Here is a 20,806-nt window from a genome sequence, read left to right as displayed (position 1 = left end):
TGGACACTTGTGGGGTACCCCAGTGTACATCCTTACTTTCTTTCCATTATTCACAGATGTTATTTACAAGTACATTTTTAATTAAAGTCCTCTCCAATAAGTAGCTAAGTTGTGGGATATTCAGCTCCAGATTGTCTAAATGTCTCTAATTATTTCACAGTCTTGCTGTTCTGAGCCAGTGTTGGATGTAAATAGATATTTCCTATGATTAAGAGAGGGTTTGTACGATAACTTTTGCTTTTCGGTTGATCGATTTTTACTATAAGGGCATCCCCTTTTCCTGCCCAGAACACAGTAGCGTTTACTGCCAAGTCGCTCTTTATTTGGATTGCGACCCCTCCAATAGGATATCCACCACATTGAGAGGGGTGAGCGGGTGATGCAAAGTTTGCATACTCCAGGAACTGATCCTGCTCCTGACTACAGGTTTACAACAGGAAGATTATGTTGTACTTAGGGAGCCCCCCAAGTTCCCTTTGTTTGCCTCCTTGCTCTCACATTCCAATAGCAGATTTGTATCTCTTGCATAGTCTGGCTTGTTCTATTTACCTTGTGCTGATTATGAACAGTCATTTAGGCCGCCACCCAGCAAAGTCCAGTTAGACTGGAATGTCCTCTGCTTTATTAGTTTTACGGCTTGTGCAGCCATCGCTTTTTCTCATTTCCCCATGTTCTTCTTCTGCCAAAAGTGATGTGCTTCCCCTTGATTCTCATTTGGCCCCTTTGTAGAGGGTATATTTATTGCAACTTGCTTATTTGCACCTTTAGTGTTTCTCAATACTGAAATGGTTTTAGGGCCTCAAGCATGTTTTCTAGTGGGCTAACATGGGTTAGGGGCAGAGGGGTTCAGAAACGTGGAATATCTCTTTGGCAAGGTGTACAACAATTTTATGCCTCACCTAGATAATTGTTGTTTGTGATTTCTAAAGCTTAAAGCAAACCTTTAGTCTTTGAAACCGATCTCACTTCGTTCTTTTCTTTCCCCGTACCCAGGAGATTTGAAAGCCAGGTAGTCCATATCCTTTGATCGTATGTTTTCTAGGCCTAGTAATTTGGTTGCCAGTCTTAGGATATTTTGCCTATTCAAAATGTCCCACTTTCCTTGGGAGACATATTCAGGTTGTAAAGTAATTATTTTTGTACCCATAGGAGACACATCCATTGCTGTTCTCTTTTTGGGCCCCTGCCATTCCTTGGGGAGATTTGATTGGCACTATGATTGGAACAACCACACTCTTGAGTGGCCCAAGTGTGGGGCTGTTTGGTTCTTCCCCGTTTCCTCGGGATGTCCCATTTTACCAAGCATTGTTGTTTCAGGTGCTCCTCGTGACCATTATTTATTTCAATTTTCATTTCCATATGGGGCATTGTTGTAAGTGATGGTAACATTTGTTGAAATAGTGGTATTTCATTTGGATGTATCTCTTGTTGAGGTGATTGGTTTGTTGGGCTTTTCAAGTGTGCTCCTCTGGATATCTGTTGCCCGCTACCAGCTCCTCTTGTGTTGTGTTGCTCCAGAGTCTGTGGCCTTGCATTAGATTGAGCAGGTTCGATGTTATCAATTACCATGTCACTTCCGTGGGGTGGACTGACAGTTCGCTGGTTAGATTGGTAGGTTCCTTACTAGGGGTATTTGGAGAGTGCTTAGCTGGCGTTTTGCCATGCATGCTTGCGGCTACTTGTCAGCCGGAGCTCACTTTTATGTCATGTATAATTGTTTGCATTATTTCTGGTAAAGGGGATAACTTTTCCACTATCGGGATACACTGACGATGTATTGCTTTGTCCTTGGCCAAGTCCTGTGCCCGCCTAATGAATGAGTTTAAACAGTCCAGTTTTGCATCAATGGCTATTGTGATAGTTGCCAGGGTTTGTAGCAGGTTTATCTGGGCGTCTAGTTTAACAGCATGCAGGCTACTAGCCCTGGTGATAGCTGTAAGAGTTTTTATTAGGACATCACAGCCTGCTGCTCCTAGGCCATCAAAAGAGCCTAACGCTGGAGTCAATGGAGTTCTCGGGCGGTCATAAGTTTGATTTTCTTTTTCAGCTTTGTCTTTTTCCTCCACTGACTGTACTTGAGAGGCCTGTGGGTAATATTCTGCTACTGCTGTGTCGAAGGCAAGATCTTCCTCTACTTCGTCCTCCACCTCAGATTTTATAAAGGCTCTATGCGGGGACAGATTTTCTTCTACTTTGTCGTCAGCTTTGGTAGGGGATGTCTCCTCACAGTTCCAATTCATAATAGGCAAAGGAGCATTCTTAACTGTAATCTCTGGAAAGAGACAAGGACCTGGGATCCAGTTTGGCCATATTTCGACTTCAAAGTCATTCATATTTTCGATGGTGGCTATTATTACTTGTCTCTGTGAACTTCCTCCCCCTATGTTTGACGCTTTTCTGCTGTGAGTTTTGTGTATTGTGAGGGTTCAGGAAATCCATAGTATCCCTTTCCCTAATGACCTTTTCCATAGTGACCTTTTCCTCCACCTGAGGTGTTTTCCCGGCTCCATTATGGGGGTATTTGATTAAACAGAGACTTTTGGAGTGGCCCTACTGGGATGTTGTTTTGCTCTACGTTCCTGTTTAAGTTTTTTTTGCATTTGGGTAGCCATCGTTAATTGCTCTCATTCTGCCTCCTTCCAGGGTCTCAAAATGATGTTGAGATTCATATGCCGAGTTTAACAGGGCAGAATTATTGATTCCTTTGGCAGTCTTAATGCAAAAATCCATTATCGCACTCTCCCCTTTTGTAGATCGCTTTACACTTTGGGAGTGCAACTGCAGCTTATCAAAGTTTCCAATCCGTTCCTGCTTTTTTGCTGGAAAGGGGTCTTCAGTAATTATAGATAGTCTTTTCCATTTTAGAGGGAGGAGCCCTATGTGTGAATTAGACGCATATTCAAGTTTTGAATTACGTATTCTCAGGTCCAATGTAAGGCTTAGGTTGTTAAGATTTCTCCTGTAGATAGGAAACCTGACATGTCACAAGTTTCTCGTATCCTTTGTTAGGCTGGTGCCGCATATCTGTACGCACCTTAGCACAGGTCATGATACAGGGGGCATGAGCACACCAGATATCCAATACAGGCAAAGCAGTAAGACTGAGGTACAGGCAGGGCTTAAGGTTTTTGATGGCTTATGATTCATTGTTTGTTGTTATTGTTCGTCTGCTAATGGTGCTGGTCCACCTAGTCGTGGAGAAAGCCTCACCAGCCTAACGCCGTCTGCTTACCCGCCACTGCCGAGGGGAACCGAGGCCTAGTGCCAGCTGCACTCTATTTTCCAATATCCCTGGTCTTCCTTCGGTCAATTGTTGAGGCCAGCCAACTGCTCAATCTAGCACAAACTAATCAAATTTGCTCCAGAGCTCCAGGCAATAATGAAACACCAATAAAATATTTGGCACTCACTGTGGCCTAGTGTGGGCCCAGTATCTGGTTCGGGCTAGTTCCGGCTGCTGCTCTGGCAGCATGTGGCTGTTCTGGCTGAGGCAGCGAGCAAAGATATATTTGCGTCAAGCATATGGCGAAGAACAGCAGTGGGCAGGTGCAAGTTTCCTCGGATCCAGACCAAACCAGACACTGGCCAGGACCTGGTCAAAGGCTGAGCTTATGGGTCCCTGCATCAAGCTAAGCAAAGCCATGCCCAAACATTTCCATTTCATCCTGTCTTCTCAGCGTCTCAGGCAGAGATATGAAGTTTTTCATAATTGCTTTGTTGAGCGAGACAGTTCTAAAGGAAAGGTCAGATATCATCCTTGAACAGGAGATACAGAGGGCACATAGGGATCCCTTTAAAATTAATCTGAATTGATAGGAGACAAGGAAGATCTTGGTTAATTTCCTCTCATATGCAGTAAAGGAAGCAATTCTGGTCTAGCCCTGAAGAGCGGGTCCTTTACCGCTAAAGATGTCTCCTTCGTCCTTAGATCCGATGCCTGTAAGGCAGCAGACCAGAGGCTGTGGGAGCTTGGAAGAAGAATTGAGGAGCTTCACAGATTGGAAGCCAAGGCACATCTAAGATTCCTGGCAATCTTGAGAATCACGTGGAACAATCAGATGTAGAACTATTGTGCCTTGGAGTAAGTAGATACATTCATCGATTCCATTAAAGAGGGGAAAATTCCTAAAACTTTGAGCCACAAATCATAGTGCTTTTGAAGTATGATTCTGTGGGGGCGGCGAGGGTAGTTGAGCATTGAGACAGTGTTCAGTGCACCTCCCGGAGACACTCCCTGGCACTCAGTATGCCTAGAAGCAGGGGGAGGGTTCCCCAGGGTGGGGTAGGGGAGGAATATATGAAAATGCTCGGGGTGGGGAGCAGTGGGAGACAATAAACAAAAAATAGTTCTCAGTATCACAAGTTAAGGGACCTTTGAGTTTATCCTATCTACTGGATTGAATTATGCACGCAGGGTATTAATGGGGGGGCGGGAAAGAGTTACGTTTTTAACCTGGAATGTGAACGCCCTTAGGTCTATATGGAGGCAGAGGTTTGTGCTTCAGTGTTTGGAGGGTTTAGCCCATATGATGATGCTGCAGGAGCCCCATCTAACAGCAATTTAAATTAAAGCCTTCTTTGCTAAATATATGTGGCTAGAGAGCTACATGGTTCCAGAACAAGTCGAGTACTGTAAGAGGGTCTCAATTGTGGTGTGGAGAGGGGACGGGGTAGAGGTTGTGTACTCAAAAACAGACAGCTCAGGTAGGTGGGCTCTGGCGGGGATGAGATATGAGATGCGCTAGATATGATTTCTTACATGCAGGCTATTATGGCCCCAACGTAGATGATCCTCAACATTGATTAAATCTGGAGAGGAATCTAGTGGAGTCATCACTGCTGGTTTTATTGGGGGTGATTTAAATATTCTTATTGATTCTACCTTAGATAGATCATCCAGGAGAGATTGTACTTACACGCCTCAGGCTAGGCAGTCTTTGAGGAGTATGTTGCAGAATCTGGTGTTGGTAGATTGGAGGTGGCATTTAAAGGGGCAGATACTAGGTTATACATTCCTAAGTAAAAAATCTGGTCACTATTCAAGACTTGATTATATTTTTGTTGATAAAGTCCAAGCAGATAAAATAAAAGAGGTCAATCACCTCCAGGACACATCTCTGATCACTCTGCAGTTCCCATGCTTCTCCAATGTCCAGGAGGTGGGCTGAATACAAGGTGGACGGCGGATGCGTTCTCCTCCTGGATGCTGGAGGTGTAGCTGCCTTGAGAAAAGCAAGTGCTGATTTCATTTTGGACATTGCAGGCTCACATTCCTATACTGCTATCTGGTATACTTTTAAAGCATTCATGTGGGGGATTCTTCAGTCAAGCGTGTTTCAAAAATAGATTAGTGAGGGCAGATGTGGCTAGGCTGAAGCAAGAAGATGGGCTATTAGAGGAAGGCCTTTGGGTGCTAAACACTCCACAGGTTAGGGAGCAAGTATTGCAGAAGCTGGAGGAGGCACAGATGAATTTTAAAATCAAGCTTGACACCAAGTGTAGGGAAAAGTAGCAGGCCAGGTGTATGAATCAGTTTGAGTATGGTGAATGATCGGGAGCATTATAGGCATGGAAAGCGAAAACTGAAAGGTCTAGGATCATCATAAAGGAGTTGATCATAAACTCCCAGGGGATATCTCCAATAAAGCTGAGGTATTTCCAAACCCATAAAGGCTCTGGGAATGTCTGAGGGATAGGGGCCTCCCTGAGCTCGCGGAGCTGGGAAGGGAGTGCTTGGAAGCGCAGATCACAAAGGAGGAAATATTGGAGCATTTAATTCATATTAGGAAAGGGAAGGTGGCAGGCCCTGACACCATTCCCTCGGAAGTTTACAAACACTGTTCAACTCAATCTACCTGGGCAGCGCTCAGATTCCTGATTCATGGAAGGAAGCTACACTAGTTCTAATTCTAAAGCCTGCTAAAGACTGCAGAAAGGCAGACTTTTATCGACCAATATCATTATTGAATGCCGACCACAAGGTTTTTACACATATATTGGATGGAAGTCTGGCTAAATTAGCCCCCAGCTAATCACCCTGATCAGAAAAGCTTCATACCAAAGTGGCAAATTAATGAGCTAATGCAGCAACTGATTGGAACTATCAATTTGGCCACCACCTACTTGATACCATTGGCAATAGTCACAATTGACGGTGCTAAAGCTTTCATTAGGGTGTGTCGGGTCTACTGGAAGTTTCTGGAAGTAACGGGTGTCAGTCACTGCTTTATTTTGACATTTCAGAGGCTGTATGACTTGAGAACTGGATGGCCTGAATTTTGTTTAATGGCGCTCTAATTTTAGGGCTTCGGAATCTGTAGGGGCCCAAGATAGGGTTGTCATCTGTCCCCTTTCCTTGCTGATGTTTTAATTGAGCCATTTGCGCTAAGTTCTAAGTGGGGACATGCAGGTAGTCCCCTTACACTCCTAACATTATAGTAACAAGATAGCTCTTTATGAGGATGATCTCATAGTATACACATTGGACCCCTCCCAGACTATCCCAAGAGTGGAAAGGCTGGCGGAGGAGTTTGGGGTACTATCGGGGTATTTGGTCAATAATTCAAAATCAGAGGTCATGAACGTTGCTAACTGGGCTGGGAAGAATAAGACTGAGATTAGGTACCTGGGTATTGTAATCATCCATCCCTTGAAGCTAGTTCCATTATTTAACATAGAGAGGGTGATGAAGGAGGTGGATTTGTCGTTAGATGGAGAAACTTTCATTTGACAATTTTCAGGTGAGTAAACTTGATTAAAATGTCGGAAGTCCCCAAGCTGACATATCTTTTTAATTGCATCCCTCTTACATTTCTGAGAGGGGCTATAGCTAAGATTCAGGGTAAAATAACTAGTTTTATATGGGCTTCGGGGAGGGATAGGCTCCCTTGGAAGAAACTAAGGCAAATATGGTTGAAAGGGGGTCTGGTCTTCCACGCCTGAATTTGTATTGCATGGCCTTTCAATTTAACAATTGCAGGCTGCTACTGGGAACACCCGACATTTCAACTTGGGGGGTGATTTTAGCCGGGATGGTCAAAGAGCTGAGCTCTACAGCTTTTGAATAAGTTCAGCGCCCCGATTCTTTTTTTAAAAGTCCATCTAAAAGTATTAAAGGCTGCACTGTGCCTTTGGTGTAGAGTCAGGAAGACCTTGGGCACTGGGTATTTTTCAAACTTCTGGCCAATCTGGGACTCTTTGGTTATCCAGAGTGCCTGTTGGATGAGTTGAGTCTCCCCTCGAGGAATAGATACCTGGGGAGAGCTGTCTTCAGTACAGGGGCTTTGTTAGAAATGGGATTTCTGGTTGGCTAGGGCATGTGACTTAGCCAGGCAGAAACCACCACTCTGGTCAGGGCAAGGGAATTACACACTGAAGATAACCCCTGCTCACCTCTTGGTAGCTTGGCACAAGCAGCCAGGCTTATCCCAGAGGCTAGGAGTAAAGCGTTTGCGCAACACACACACACACAGCATCAACACACTGGGCACAACACAAAAGAAACTTAACGTAAGATTATATTAAAAAATTGCCTTTGTATTATCCAAAACACATTAGAATCATAATCACACATATACACTGTGCCAACTGCCACTAGGCAATATTTACAGGGGATTATATACACATGACTGGGCCAATCGGGCCACTGTCAGAACCTTTAGAAAGTACAAGTAGTAAAAATAACACAACCAGTAACTACTGGTACAATAATGACCTCAGCATCATTACCTGCAACATAAAAACATCATGTATGCATCACCTTAGGCATAAAACATTATAGCATGACATTTGCATTAGGCATCACCACATTTTGCATAACTCACAAGCATAAACACATTATGCACAAATCACTTATTATACTTCTCCTTAGGTTTCACCATAAAAATCACTCCAGGCCAATGGGCCTTTCACTTGGGCTCAAATGCCCTCTGTCCAAAATGTCAGGGCTCTAAATGTAGGGCCTCTCAAGTATCAAGCTGGCTGCTAATGCAGCAAAGATACTGCGCAATGCGCTGGGAGGCAGGCAGACACATAGCACACAGAAATGCCAACTTATAGAAGTGGCATTTCTAAAATAGTGATAATAAATCTGCGCACACCATTGCGCAGCATTTATTATTACTATTCCAACCATACCAAACTTGACCACGTTGCTCTTCTCATATCAGGAATTAATACTGAAACACTTATCCCCAATGCATTCCTATGGGAGGGCAGCCTCACAGCAGTGAGAAGCCAAAATGACTGTTTGTCACTACCAGGAAATGTCACACACTTAAGATACATGTCCTACCTTTTACCTACAATCCACCCTGCCCATAGGGTTAGCTAGGGCCTACCTTAGAGGTGACTGACATGTAGTGAAAGGGGGGTCACAGACAGGGCACACACATTAGGTGCCACGTCACAGTGGCAGTAAGATTGTGCGCACAGGCCATGCAATGACAGAGGCCTGAGGCAGGTTTGAAAGGCTACTTTGGTGGGTGGCGCAATCAGCCCTGCAAGCCCACTAATAGCATTTACCAGTCCCAGGTATATGAGATACCACTTTACAAGGGACTGACAATTAAATGAAATATGCCAAACAGGTGTAGACCAACCTTTACTAAATTTACGACAGACAGCACACGCACTTTACACTGGACAGCAGTGCTAAAGTGCCCAGAGTCCTAGAACCACCAACACCATGTCAGAAAAAAGGCTAAGAGGAAGGAAAAAGGTTCAGGGATGACCCTGCAAAAAGGGCCAAGTCCAACAGGCTTCTTTCTTGGGAAGCACTTAAGGGTAGGACAGGGGGCTCCCTATCAAGGTTTACATATCTTCTGGTTCGTAAGCACCATTGCGTTCATGGTGGAGCCAGGAATGGTGAGTCACTGCGCCAAGATATGAAACCAAGGAGTAAAGAGGTTGCCTTCTGGTATTGAAAGCTTCTGGATGTGGAGGGCAGGAGCATGGTGGCACTTGATATGGGAGGGAACTATTCCAGCGTATGAGTCACAGTCATTGGGGAATATGTCATGTAAGTTGCTGTACTCTATGATTCAACCAGCTAATTTGAAACAAAATAATTTTTTCAACCTCAATCAAATATACTGGACCCCCCAAAGGATTGCAAGATTTGTGCAAAACCCGACTCCTAGATGTAGGAGATGTGGTTATTTAGAAATCAATAATGAACATATGTTCTTTACCTGCCCTGCGATCAATAGGTACTTATAGTCTAGGGGTAATACCATCACAGAAATGTGGGGGTCCAAAATATTTTGAGCTCTGTGCTAGTTATGATGGGGGTGGATATGGTATCATGCAGTAGGCTGAAGCGATCACAGCGGAGCTTGTTCTATCTTATCCTCCTTTCTAGAAGGGAGATCTCTAGATGTGGCTAGATCCATATCCCCCATCCACCGCGGACTGCTTTAAAGCAGTGTGCTGGACATGGTGGATGGATGTGGGATGATGCCCTGCTGAGAGGACAGGGTTATGGGCTGACTTCTCTAGGTGGAGGTGCATGACAGCTGCAGAAATGTGAAATGTCCCATGACTACTCCTACACACAAGCACGGATGTGGTTGTGCAGCCCAGTTAGGTGCTGTGGGGCCAAAGCAAATACAGCAGGCTGGGGCCCGGATATCATGTGTATGTAGCTTGAGTTTGCAGAAGCCATGGTGATATGAGGACACAAAAAAATAGGAAGTAGACCACACTCGCTGACGCATTTGCAACACAGTAAAAAATTCAATTGCTCAATATATTTTGCTTTCAACCATTTCCGGCTTTCTTAGTCAAATTAAATTTGTTATGATGATGATTATACCTTTCAGTTCCTTTTCAACAATAATTACTGTTTTCAAATGGGATTAAGAAACGGCTGATGCATTCTCCTGGGCGGAAATGTATTTTTTTAACCTGGAGAGCTAAAAATGTGTTTGCGAGGCACAGTAAGAGTCAGATTTACCAATTTCTCATGCAACGCTGCGCTGCATGAGAAGTAGAGAGCAGGAGAGTGCCAAATGCAATGAAATATGGAACTCTCCTCCCCTCTCCCTAGCACTAAAATGAGGTGCTGTGCTCACGCAGACACCTTTGCGCCATAGTACAAGAGTGTCTCCATGAGTCAAGCATAGGTTTTGTACTGGAAGGATACACTTTCAGTACAAAATATAATGCTTACATTAATTGTTTTTAAAATCCCACTTTGTATATGTGCTGTACAGTGGAGCACACATGTAAAGTTGAAAAATAATGGAGAAAAAAAGCATTTCTCCTTCATAGTGCCTGGTTGAAGGGTGCGCTATTTTCTGACTCTAAACCCTGTCTACTTTATTTACTAAATTGGGGTTAGCATCAAAAATCTTAGGTGGTTGCATGGAAACACCAATGCACCACACATGACATGCCCCCTTGGCACGAAGTAATGCAAAACGGGGCAATGCGCTGCTTTGTGTTACTTTCACGTCATCTCCAGCACTAAACAAGTTTAGAGCAGGCTAGAAAAATCTGACAAAAAGATTTGCGCTGATTTGCGTCACTTTTGTGATGCAGAAACAGTGTAAAATCTCAGTAGAAGTGTATAGGAGTCATCTAGTGACAGAATCTGCCAGAGTTCCAGGCTTAAAGTTGCTCACATGGTGCTCTGGGAGTACAGAAGCAGTCTAGCTAAAGCTTTGGGGTAGGCGCAAGGAAGCTTAAAGTTACGTGCCATCAACTCTGTGTGTGCAGGAGAGGCCTGCCAGGGGCATCCTGTGATGTGATTGGAGGCAGACATTTTCCCGATGAGCTGTCTATGTGTACAGAGCACCCCTGGCAGCAGCATCGGTGGATATGCGGTGAGGATGAGGAGGTGAGGGGTGTATTGTGTAAGCACGAAGAGACAGCGCAAGAGGCGGAGGTCTTCACCATAAAATATTGTAAAACAAAAATAAGAACAAAAGAATTAAAATGAGTGTGTGTGGAATACTTTTTTAGGTGGTTCACATCCACTAAATGCTGTGTCCTTATACCAGTGCTAACGGACAATCCCTAAAGAACAAGTTACTTACCTTCAGTAACGATATATCTGTAAGAGATATGTATATATGGATTCCTCACCTTAGAATTATCCCCAGGCGTCAGAATGGATCCGGAGACTTTTTCTTCAGCAGTACTCCTGCGCGTCAGTGGGTAGCATCAGTCGACTCTGCGTTCATCGTTGGCATCGTGATCGCCGGAATGACGCCGCAATATCTACTTAGACGCCGCCCCTGCACGCTGACGTCAGTTCTTTACACGACATTCCACGCCAGAAGCAGAGAGCTATGCAAGACACTGACCACTGGTGCAAAAAACTAGGGCCCTGAAAGGGAGTCCCTTACCCTAGAAGTCAGTTTGCAGAACGGGGAAGATGGGTGGGGCGGCAAGGAATCCATAACTAATATATGTCTCTTACAGATATATTGTTACCGAAGGTAAGTAACTTGTTCATCTGAAAGAGACTGTTACTTATGGGTTCCTCACCTTAGAATAGATACCCCAGCAATACCAACCCCGGATGGGGGTCTGCAAACTAAGTTCACACCAGATAGTCCCTGAGAACTGAGCAGCCAAAGAAGCCATCTCTCCGGACTTGGCTGTCCAGGCAGTAATGTTTGGTGAACTTATGCAATGAAGCCCACATGGCTGTCTGGCAGATGTCATGAAGAGGGACACCACATCCCAAAGCAGGAGTGGCTGCCGTTGCCCAGGTGGAATGGGCGCGCAGCCCTACAGGAGATTCCTTCTTCGCTAAGGAATAACAGATTTTGATGCAAAGAACTAAGCATCAAGATCTGGTCCGTTTTTACATGGCCTGGCCTTTTTTGGCACCCACATAGCCAACAAAGAGCTGGTCATTCAGCCGAAATGGTTTTGTGTGATCCAGATAGAATGAAAGTGCACATTTTGGGTGGAGCCTCTCCTCCTCTTTAGAAGGATGGGTGGGCGGAAAGAAGGTGGGCAAAGGGTCTGTCCTTTGTGGAAGGAAGTAATCACTTTGGGAAGTAAAGAAGGCCTAGTGCGAAGGACAACCTTGTCCGGATGAACAGCCAGGAAAGGAGGTTTGGAAAAAGGGCCTGAAGTTCACTCACCCTGTGAGCAGAGGTGATGGAACCAAAAAGGCAGTTTTGAGTGTCAAAAGTCTGAGAGGACAGTTATGTAGTGGCTCAAAAGGAGCACACATAAGGTGGTCTAAACCCACTGGGGCATTACGAAAGGAATAGAAGGAAACAAGTGTGTAAGGCCCTTAAGGAAGCGATTTACAATAGGGGACTTAAAAAAGATAAGATTGATCTGGAAGGCAAAGAAAGGCCGAAATGGCTGAAAGATAGCTCTTGAAAGTGCCCAGGACAGAGCTCTGCTGGGCCAAGGAAAGAATGAAGAGGAGAACCTCTAAAAGGGAGGCAGAAAGGTCATCCACAGCCTTTGCTGCGCACCATGCCACAAATATGTTCCATCTACAGGTGTATACCGTTTTGATGGAGGGACGCCTGACTACCAACGTTACAGACTTCAGGAGGAAGATCAAAAGCTGTCAACTGTTGCCGCTCAATCTCCACGCAAGGAAGTAGAGGCTGGATAGGTTCGGGCTGAGGACCGCCACCTGCTGCTGCGACAGGAGATCCTCCAGAAGGGGCAGTCTGATCGAAGGATCAATTACCATGTGCAAGAGCTCGGGATACCAGACTCTTCATGCCGAGTCCAGAGCCACTAGAATGACTTGGGCCCGGTCGACCTTGACCTTTTTCAACACTCTAGGTAGAAGTAGTATAGGCGGAAAGGCGTATATAAGACCAAAACTCCACTCACAACGAAAAGTATCACCTAGCGAGTGCCGCCTTGGAAATTCCAACACACAGAACTGCTGACATTGTGCCTTATCTTCGGTGGAGAATAGATCTAACAAAGGCTCTCCCCACTGCTGAAAGAGACCTTGCACCACCTCCGAGTGAAGACGTCATTCGTGATCTATCATGCACCGGCGGCTGAGTTTGTCCACCCTGGTGTTTAGCGAACCTGCCAGGTGTTGAACCACCAGACATGCCCTTATGTTCCATCCATGTCCAAAGACGAAGGGCCTTTTGACGTTGGGTCCACAACCCCAACCTGCCTATTTGTTGCAGTACCACATGGTGGAGGTGTTGTCCATGAACACCTGCACTACTCTTCCTTTGACTGAAGGAAGGAATGCCTTCAGTGCAAGACAAATTGCCCGGAGCTCCAGAAGGTTGATATGGAGCCTGGACTCTGCCGGAGACCAGAGGCCTCTGATCACCGCCTCCCCCATGTGACCGTCCCACCCTAGAAGTGGTGCATCTATCACCACTGTGAACTCAGGTTGGGGAAGGAAGGGGGATCTGCCGTTGACCCAATCGTTCGTTAGCCACCACTGCAATTGGTGTGCAGTGTCCTCCAAGATCTGGACGCAATCGGAAAGATTTCCCTGATGCTGTGCACACTGGAACTTCAGGTCCCACTGCAGAGCCCGCATATGCCACATGGTATAGTCCAACAGCAGGATGCAGGAGGCCATGAGGCCCAGTAGCCTCAGGGCCATTCTGACCTGTGATAGAGGCTGAAAGATCAGAATCATAGCCCGAATATCCCGGACTCGCTGCTCGGGAGGATAAGACCAAAACTTGCTGTGTCCAAAACCGCTCCCATGAAAAGGAGCTTCTGAGAGGGAATCAGGTGTGACTTCGGCACATTGATGGTGAACCTCATGCAGGAGGTTGGCCGTAGTCTGGAGGTGGGAGACGACAGCCTGCGGCGAGCCCACCTTCAACAGCCAGTCGTCGAGATAGGGGAAGACTTGAACCCCTGATCTGCGCAGATGAGATGCGACCACCGCCATCACTCTCGTGAACACCCAAGGGGCACTGTTAAGGCCAAAGGGTAGCATGGTAAACTGAAAGTGCTCATGGCCTACCGTGAACTGTAGGTAAAGCCTGTGGGCCAGCAGGACGGGGATGTAAAAATAAGCGTCCTGCACGTCCAATTCTACCATCCAGTCTCCAGGGTCTAGGGCACAAAGAACCTGAGCCAATGTCAACATTCTATACTTCTCCTTCAGGAGGAAGCAGTTGACATTCCTGAGATCCTAGATAGGACGCAGGCCCTTGTCCTTCTTGGACACCAGAAAGTAGTGGGAATAACAAACACAACCTACTTCTGGGGCAGGAACGCGTTCATTGGCTCCCTTGGCCAAGAGAGCTGTCACTTCCTGGCCCAGAAGGACCAAGTGATACTCCGACATGCAACGGAATTTAAGTGGCATGGATGGAGGGGTAGTCTCGAAGGGGAGGGAGTAGCCCCTTTGAACTGTCTGTAAAACCCACCTGTCCGGCGTGATGTTGAGCCAGTGGGGGAGGTGATGGAGGATCCTGTCGCCCACTGGCGAATGGTGAGCCTGAAATGTGCTTGGAGACTGTTGCATAGGAGACACTGATGGACTGGCCCACCTGCTGGCCCCTAGACCCAGGAAGGTGGGTCCTACGTCCCCGGCCCCGCATAGGCTGGACAGCTTGTGCAGGCCTGTGGCTCTGGACAGAACGTGGCGGGGCACCCCTTCTGTAGCCACAAAAAGCAGACTGTGCGGGTGAGAGTTAGAAGCGAGGCACAAGGACCTGACCGTAGCCCTGGAGTCCTTAAAGTTCCCTAGCACATTGTCTGCTTTATCGCTAAACAAGCGACTGCCATTAAAGGGCATGTCAAAAAATGTAGCTTGTACATCACCCGAAAAGCCACTGGACCTCAGCCAGGCATAGTGTCTAAGTGCTACTGATGTTGAAATCGTCCTGCCTAGCGAGTCGGCAGTGTCCAGTCCACATCTTATGGCGAACTTGACTGCGTCTCTCCCTTCGGCAACTGCACAAGTGAGCACGGGCCGAGCCTCCTCCGGTCACTGTGGCAGCACCTGCGCGACCGTGTCTCACAAAAATGGGAATAACGGCCCAAGAGACATGCAGTCTTCACCGACCGCAGTCCTAAGCTGGAGAGAGAAAACATTTTCTTCCCAAGATAGTCCAGTTTCTTGTATTCCCTATCAGGTGGAGTGGTAGGTAATGAGCCCTTGGAAGTTGAGGCTTGGACCTGCAAGTTCTCGGTGGTAGGGTGTTGGGAGAGGAAACTGGGGTCCTCAGCGGCCGGGTGGTGGCGTTGGGCAATCACCTTATCCACAGGGGCCCCTTTTTTGGACTTTGGCCAAGTGCCCAAAAGGATGTTCACGAGGGCCTAATTTAATGGCAGCAGGGGCTCAGAAGAGGCCGCTGCTGGTTAAAGCAACTCGGTCAGGAGGTTAGTCCTGACCGCCACCTTAGAAAGCTCAAGGTTTAAGGCCTCATCCGACCGACGCAACACCACTGCATATGATGCACCATCCTCCGTAGCCATGGTAGGGGGAGATAGCATGCCAAGGTCTGGAGAGGTGTCCAGACCACTGGCCTCACCCAACTCCTTTCTCCAGTCCGGTTCTTCTACCTGGTCTGCTAGAGTGTCCACAGACCCCTCCTCTGGTAGCCACTCAGGGCGATAGGGAACACCAGAGGAGAACAGAGGTACAAAAGTACCGGTCGGCGCCGGTACCGAGGTTGGTGTACGCTGGGTCGGGTCCATGTCCACGTCGAGTGGGAGACTGGGGTTGACGTCGGTTAGGGACACAACTGGCGTCATAGGGAGCGGAGGTGTCGCCAATGGATTCGGCACCAGAGGAGGTGCCGTTAGGTCGACCGGCGCCGATCTGTATCTAGGCCTGGATCAATTGGGGCCCTGCGGCCTGGAGCCAAAGCCGCCGGCATTGAAGCCCTTGAGCTCCCAGCCGAGTCCGTGGGGCTCGAAGGCGCGCTTGTGGAGTCGGGCTGCCCAAAGATGGATTGGAGGGCTTCATAAAAGCTACGAAGTTGGGCAGGGGTCGCTCTGGCTCCCGGGAAGGGAGGGAAGGCCGGAGTTGACCCAACAGGCTCTGCGGGCAGAGCTAGGCAACTACCTTTCGCACACCACGTCACTTCGACTTACCCGAAAATGAAGACTTTGAGGAGGAGTGGTGGTGATAGCTCCACGACCGGACCCGCGACCTCCTTCTCGACCGGGACCTAGAGCGGCGTAGAGCTGACTGCGGGCCTACAAAAGCTTTTGGGACTGCTCCGGCAAAAATTTCGGGCCATGACCCAGCAGTTGGAGCACGACTTTGGGTCGTGGTTGCGCTCCAGGTACCAGAGTCACACAAGATGAGGGTCTGTCACTGACATCAGCTTGTGGCAGGAGCCACAAGGCTTGAAGTCTTTCCGCCGACATGACATCCCTGTGCACCAGGAGTCGGACGACTCGAAAAGATGTCGACAAAAAGTGATTTGAGGTACCACTCTCTCCCGATCTGCGCTGGCTGGCGCAGAAAAAGAAAGAACTGATGTCAGCGTGCAGGGGCGGTGTCTAAGTAGCTACCGCAACGTCATTCTGGCGATCACAACGCCAACGACGGATGCAGAGTCAACCGATGCCACCTACCGACGCGCAGGGGTACTGCTGAAGAAAAATTCTCCAGATCCAGTCTGACGCCTGCGGGTAACACTAAGGTGAGGAATCAATAACTAATAGTTTTTTCCAGATGCCAGTGCCTAAAGTCAGCTGAACCAAAATTGCCAATGGCTGGAAGGAGCTGTCCAAATGTACCTTTCTGAATCTGTATATATGTGTATGTTGTGTGGTTTTAGCTAAAGCTGACAATACATGAGACCATTAACACCTGGTGCTAGGTGGAAGAATCAGTAGCCTACGAGCTTTTGTTTATGATTACCCTGCATTTACTTCTTTTTGATATATATATTTTTTTCAAATTGAGATGTAGCAGGATGTTTATGTACTCGCGGTCTGTGATTTGCCAACAAAGAAGAATAGCTCAGGGAAAGAAAAGTCACTTTTAATGGAGTAAAGTATTTTTGTAAGTGGGAACCGAGCCAATAAAATGGTAGAAGGTAGCCAGAGAGTGGTTTCATAGAATAGCTAAGTGCACTTTACAAATATATCATATTGAAAACCCAGTTGTTTTTAATATGTAAGAAGAAGGAATATTGTGAAAAAAAACACAGTATTATCTTTTAGTTTGCTTATTTTGTTTCTTTTTGTTGCGCCTTGATATCCTACTTAGGAGAATCTTTTGGAAATTGCAAGTGATGCAGCATCGCAAAAAAACTCTGCTGCATTACACTTTCAGAAAAATAAATTGTTAGTTGTCTGGCAGTAACTGAGCATGCATCCCGTAATGTCAGCAAATAATTCAGTCGGTGAAATTGACAGAATTGTATATTGCTTAGGGAGAGTTTCAGAAAGTGAGTTTGATATTTCCCAACAGGCACGACCGTATAAATCTAACTAAACAAGCCTTGGCAAAGGCAGCAGATCTCGCCTATAGGACCTATTGGCTTTACCAATGTTTGTAACCATGCAGCACAGCATACTCAATGCTCTGTAGCATGGCTAAAAAGTAGAATAAAAAGCCTAGAAAGTGACAGGCAGCAATATTTCGCAGGCATTCATGTGTACGCCTACAAAACGATGCAAGTGCTTTTTTTATCTTTTTGTTTACCAATCCTAGTTGGATTGGTAAACAAAAAAAAAAAGTAGTGCATATAGGGGGAAACAACATGGAGGAGGGATTTGAATCATGGAGCTTGTGGCAGCAACAGGACGGTTGGGGGAGAATTACAGTGATGCTGGGAGGGAAGCAAATGGAGAGAGAGGAACATGGAATTGATGGCGCTAGATTACCAGTTTAGGATATGTCTTAACAAACATACTCACCTGGGCCCAAAAACATAAACACTTTAAAACCGGTAATCTATTTTCCTGCCTATCAGGATTTTTATAATTTATACCCGAACACCACAATTTTTCCAAGTCCTTGTCACTTTTCTTTATTCTAATCACTTAGGCAAATGGATCTGGTAGTTAGAATAATAAGTAGCATAAAAATTCACTTTATCATAAAATAACGACAGACTCAGGAAAGTTTTAAACACTTTATCTATGCAATATTTTATAAGTCAAGTACCAATACAGAGCAGTTAGAGACTTTTTAAGTACAAAAATAATGATCAAAGATTGAATTAGTAAAGACTTTGCCAAATTACTTTTAGACATTAGTACCTGGGATGGGTGACAAGGACATACCACACAGATTTATATTTACCTAGAAGGGTGCGAGGACCAACCCCTGGCCAAGGGCTGGAAAGAAAGGGCTCCTGACTAATCAAGAGCCAACAGGTCAGGACAGGTGCAGGACAGGACAGGTAACCTCCGCTAAGTGAAAGACCAGCGTCACAACCCTCTATGCAGCTACTCTCATTCCCCTTCTAATGGACAGAGTCTTCTCCCGAATCTTCTTTCAGAGTGCTCGACCAGCCCTCTGAGGTCTGCGGCATCCACGATTCTTCTTCAGCATACTTTGGGTCAGTGAAAGGTCTGTGACAAGTCGGACAATCTAACTGAGACCCTCCAATGTTGCAAATGTATGTATTCCCTTTATTTGATTGGTCAGAAAGATGGGGAGAGGTCATCACACCATACCAGTATGAAGTCATTTTCCTTTAGTTAATTCAGCTAGGTCCCCACCCATAATTACTTTCCCATGCTTTTATTCCACCCAACATTATTTCATTTAATTTCATATACAATGTATAACTTTTAATTCAGTTTCTTCCTCTCTCCTGGTCAAGAGGTGAGTTTCTCATGCACATCGCGGGTAAGATGGGACTTGGCTGCTGTTGAATGCCATGAATTCAAGGATCTCAAAGTTCAAGTGTGCATGCACCACAAATCCAAGATGGAGAATACAGACACCTTTCAGGCCCAGATAGGAGCGGTCAATAAAGTCAAAGAGAGACACATTAGAATACGAAAATAAATGAATGCACTGTATACCACTTATTTCTACTCTAACCTCATTACTTTATTTTAACTATTGCATTAGCAAATTAGCAAGACACACAAGGTTTAGTTTAAGCGAAAGCATATGCATTAGCATGTGAAATTTGAAGCAGCCATCTTAGATGCTACTGCGCAGCTGCAAAAAAGTTCCCACCAAAAGCAAAAGGCGTCATACCACATATTAAGACACTCGGGTTACTTGTTAGTGAAGCACATAGGAAAGCTTCCCCTAGATACTGAAATGTCGTGTGGTGCAATTATTAGTAATTACAAAACATGTTGGTTAATAAGTTATATGTTATTTCGAGAGGATTGAGTCCAAGCAAGTTTCTTTACGTATGAATTCTTGCTCCATCAGAATGGAGAAGCAAATAGACGAGAGACTGCAACGTGATACTGGGGGGAGAAGCAAGTGGGTGAGATAGAAATGTGGGGGAGAAGCACTCGATGGCGAGTGCATCACGGGAGGTAAAGGCAGAGAGAAGCACATGGTCAGAGAAAGAGCAACAAGAGGGCTGTGGATGGTGGACGTACGCAAGGGAAACAGCTGGAAAATATTTGCAATCTTGGGGAGTTCTTAAAGAAAAAGTATCACCTGAAAAATGAGCAGTACAAGGGCACATGTAATCCAACAACCCCTCTTGTTACCTACAGTAAGTCCCGCACAGTGGTAATTGCTCAGAGGTCCTTGGAGGCCATGCCCCCTTTCTCCGCCACTATGCAAACACGCCTCCTGGTGCACTGCTGGTTAGGGAATTAAATCCCCTTGGCTCTGGAGTGTTCTTAGGGACCATCAAGCCCTCCTGTTACCTCCAGTAAGTCCCACACAGTGGGATTGCTGAGAGGTTATTGGAGACCACGCCCCCTTTCTCCACCACTCTGCAAGCACAACTCCTGGTGCACTACTGGTTGGGGGACGAAGTCTACTTTAGACCTGGGGCCATCAGGAGGAAAGGGTACGTCAACCCATCACCAGCAATGTGACAAGAAGTGCATTTGCAGAGTGGTGGAGAAAGGGGGCATGGCCTCGAATCACCGCTCATCAATCCCGCTGTTTGGGACTTACTGGAGGTAACAGGAGGTTTGTTGGCCCCTAAGGACCCCAGCAGCCAAGGGGACTTCATCCCCCAACCAGCAGCGCACCAGGAGGTGCCATTGCAGAGTGCTGCAGAAAGGGGACGGGTTCTCCGGCATCGTTCCAATAACATTTTCTTTTTTATCAAATATAAATGAAGGGGGAGCCGTATAGCTATATATGCTAACATGCAGCTCCCTCTGTCCAAAAGCAATTCTACTCCGCTTCAAGAAAGCAAGAGCCCTTTCAGCTCTCGCTTGCTGAAAGCGGAGTAGTGTTTGCTAGCCATAGCAAACTGCAATGTCCCAGGGATGGGCACCCTGGGACATTGTTGGAGCCGGCCATGGGTGGTGGCGATCCCCAGGGCCATCTAGGGCTCCACAAGATGGCTGCATGGCCCCCTACTTTCTTAAATGCAGCCCTGGGAGGTAGCGGTCCCCTGGGCTGTGGTGGGGTCTGCGCAGCCCCCACATTTAAAGTCCCGGTGAGGTAGTGACCCCCAGATCTGCCGGGAGATGTGTGCAGCTCCCCTGCATTTTTTTAGGTCTCGCCTCTAGGAGATGACCTTTAGAAATCGGTCTACTCCTTTTTAAGCACATTCGTGCTTGTGCTGGCATCCACCTTGCGGGAGCGAGCAGCGGCGCACATGCTAATTGAAAACATATGGCTCTCGCGCCGCCGCTGCTCGCTCCCGCAAGGCGGAGGCCAGCACAAGCACGAGTGCTTCAAAGCGTTGCTTTAACTTTCGCGGCCGCAGGGCTGCGCTTGTCTTTCAGCGCTTGTTTTGTTTGTTCTAACGTT

This window comes from Lissotriton vulgaris, chromosome 4_1 (genome assembly GCF_964263255.1).
Source record: "Lissotriton vulgaris chromosome 4_1, aLisVul1.2, whole genome shotgun sequence".
NCBI lineage: Eukaryota > Metazoa > Chordata > Amphibia > Caudata > Salamandridae > Lissotriton > Lissotriton vulgaris.
This window is presented reverse-complemented; position numbering follows the sequence as displayed.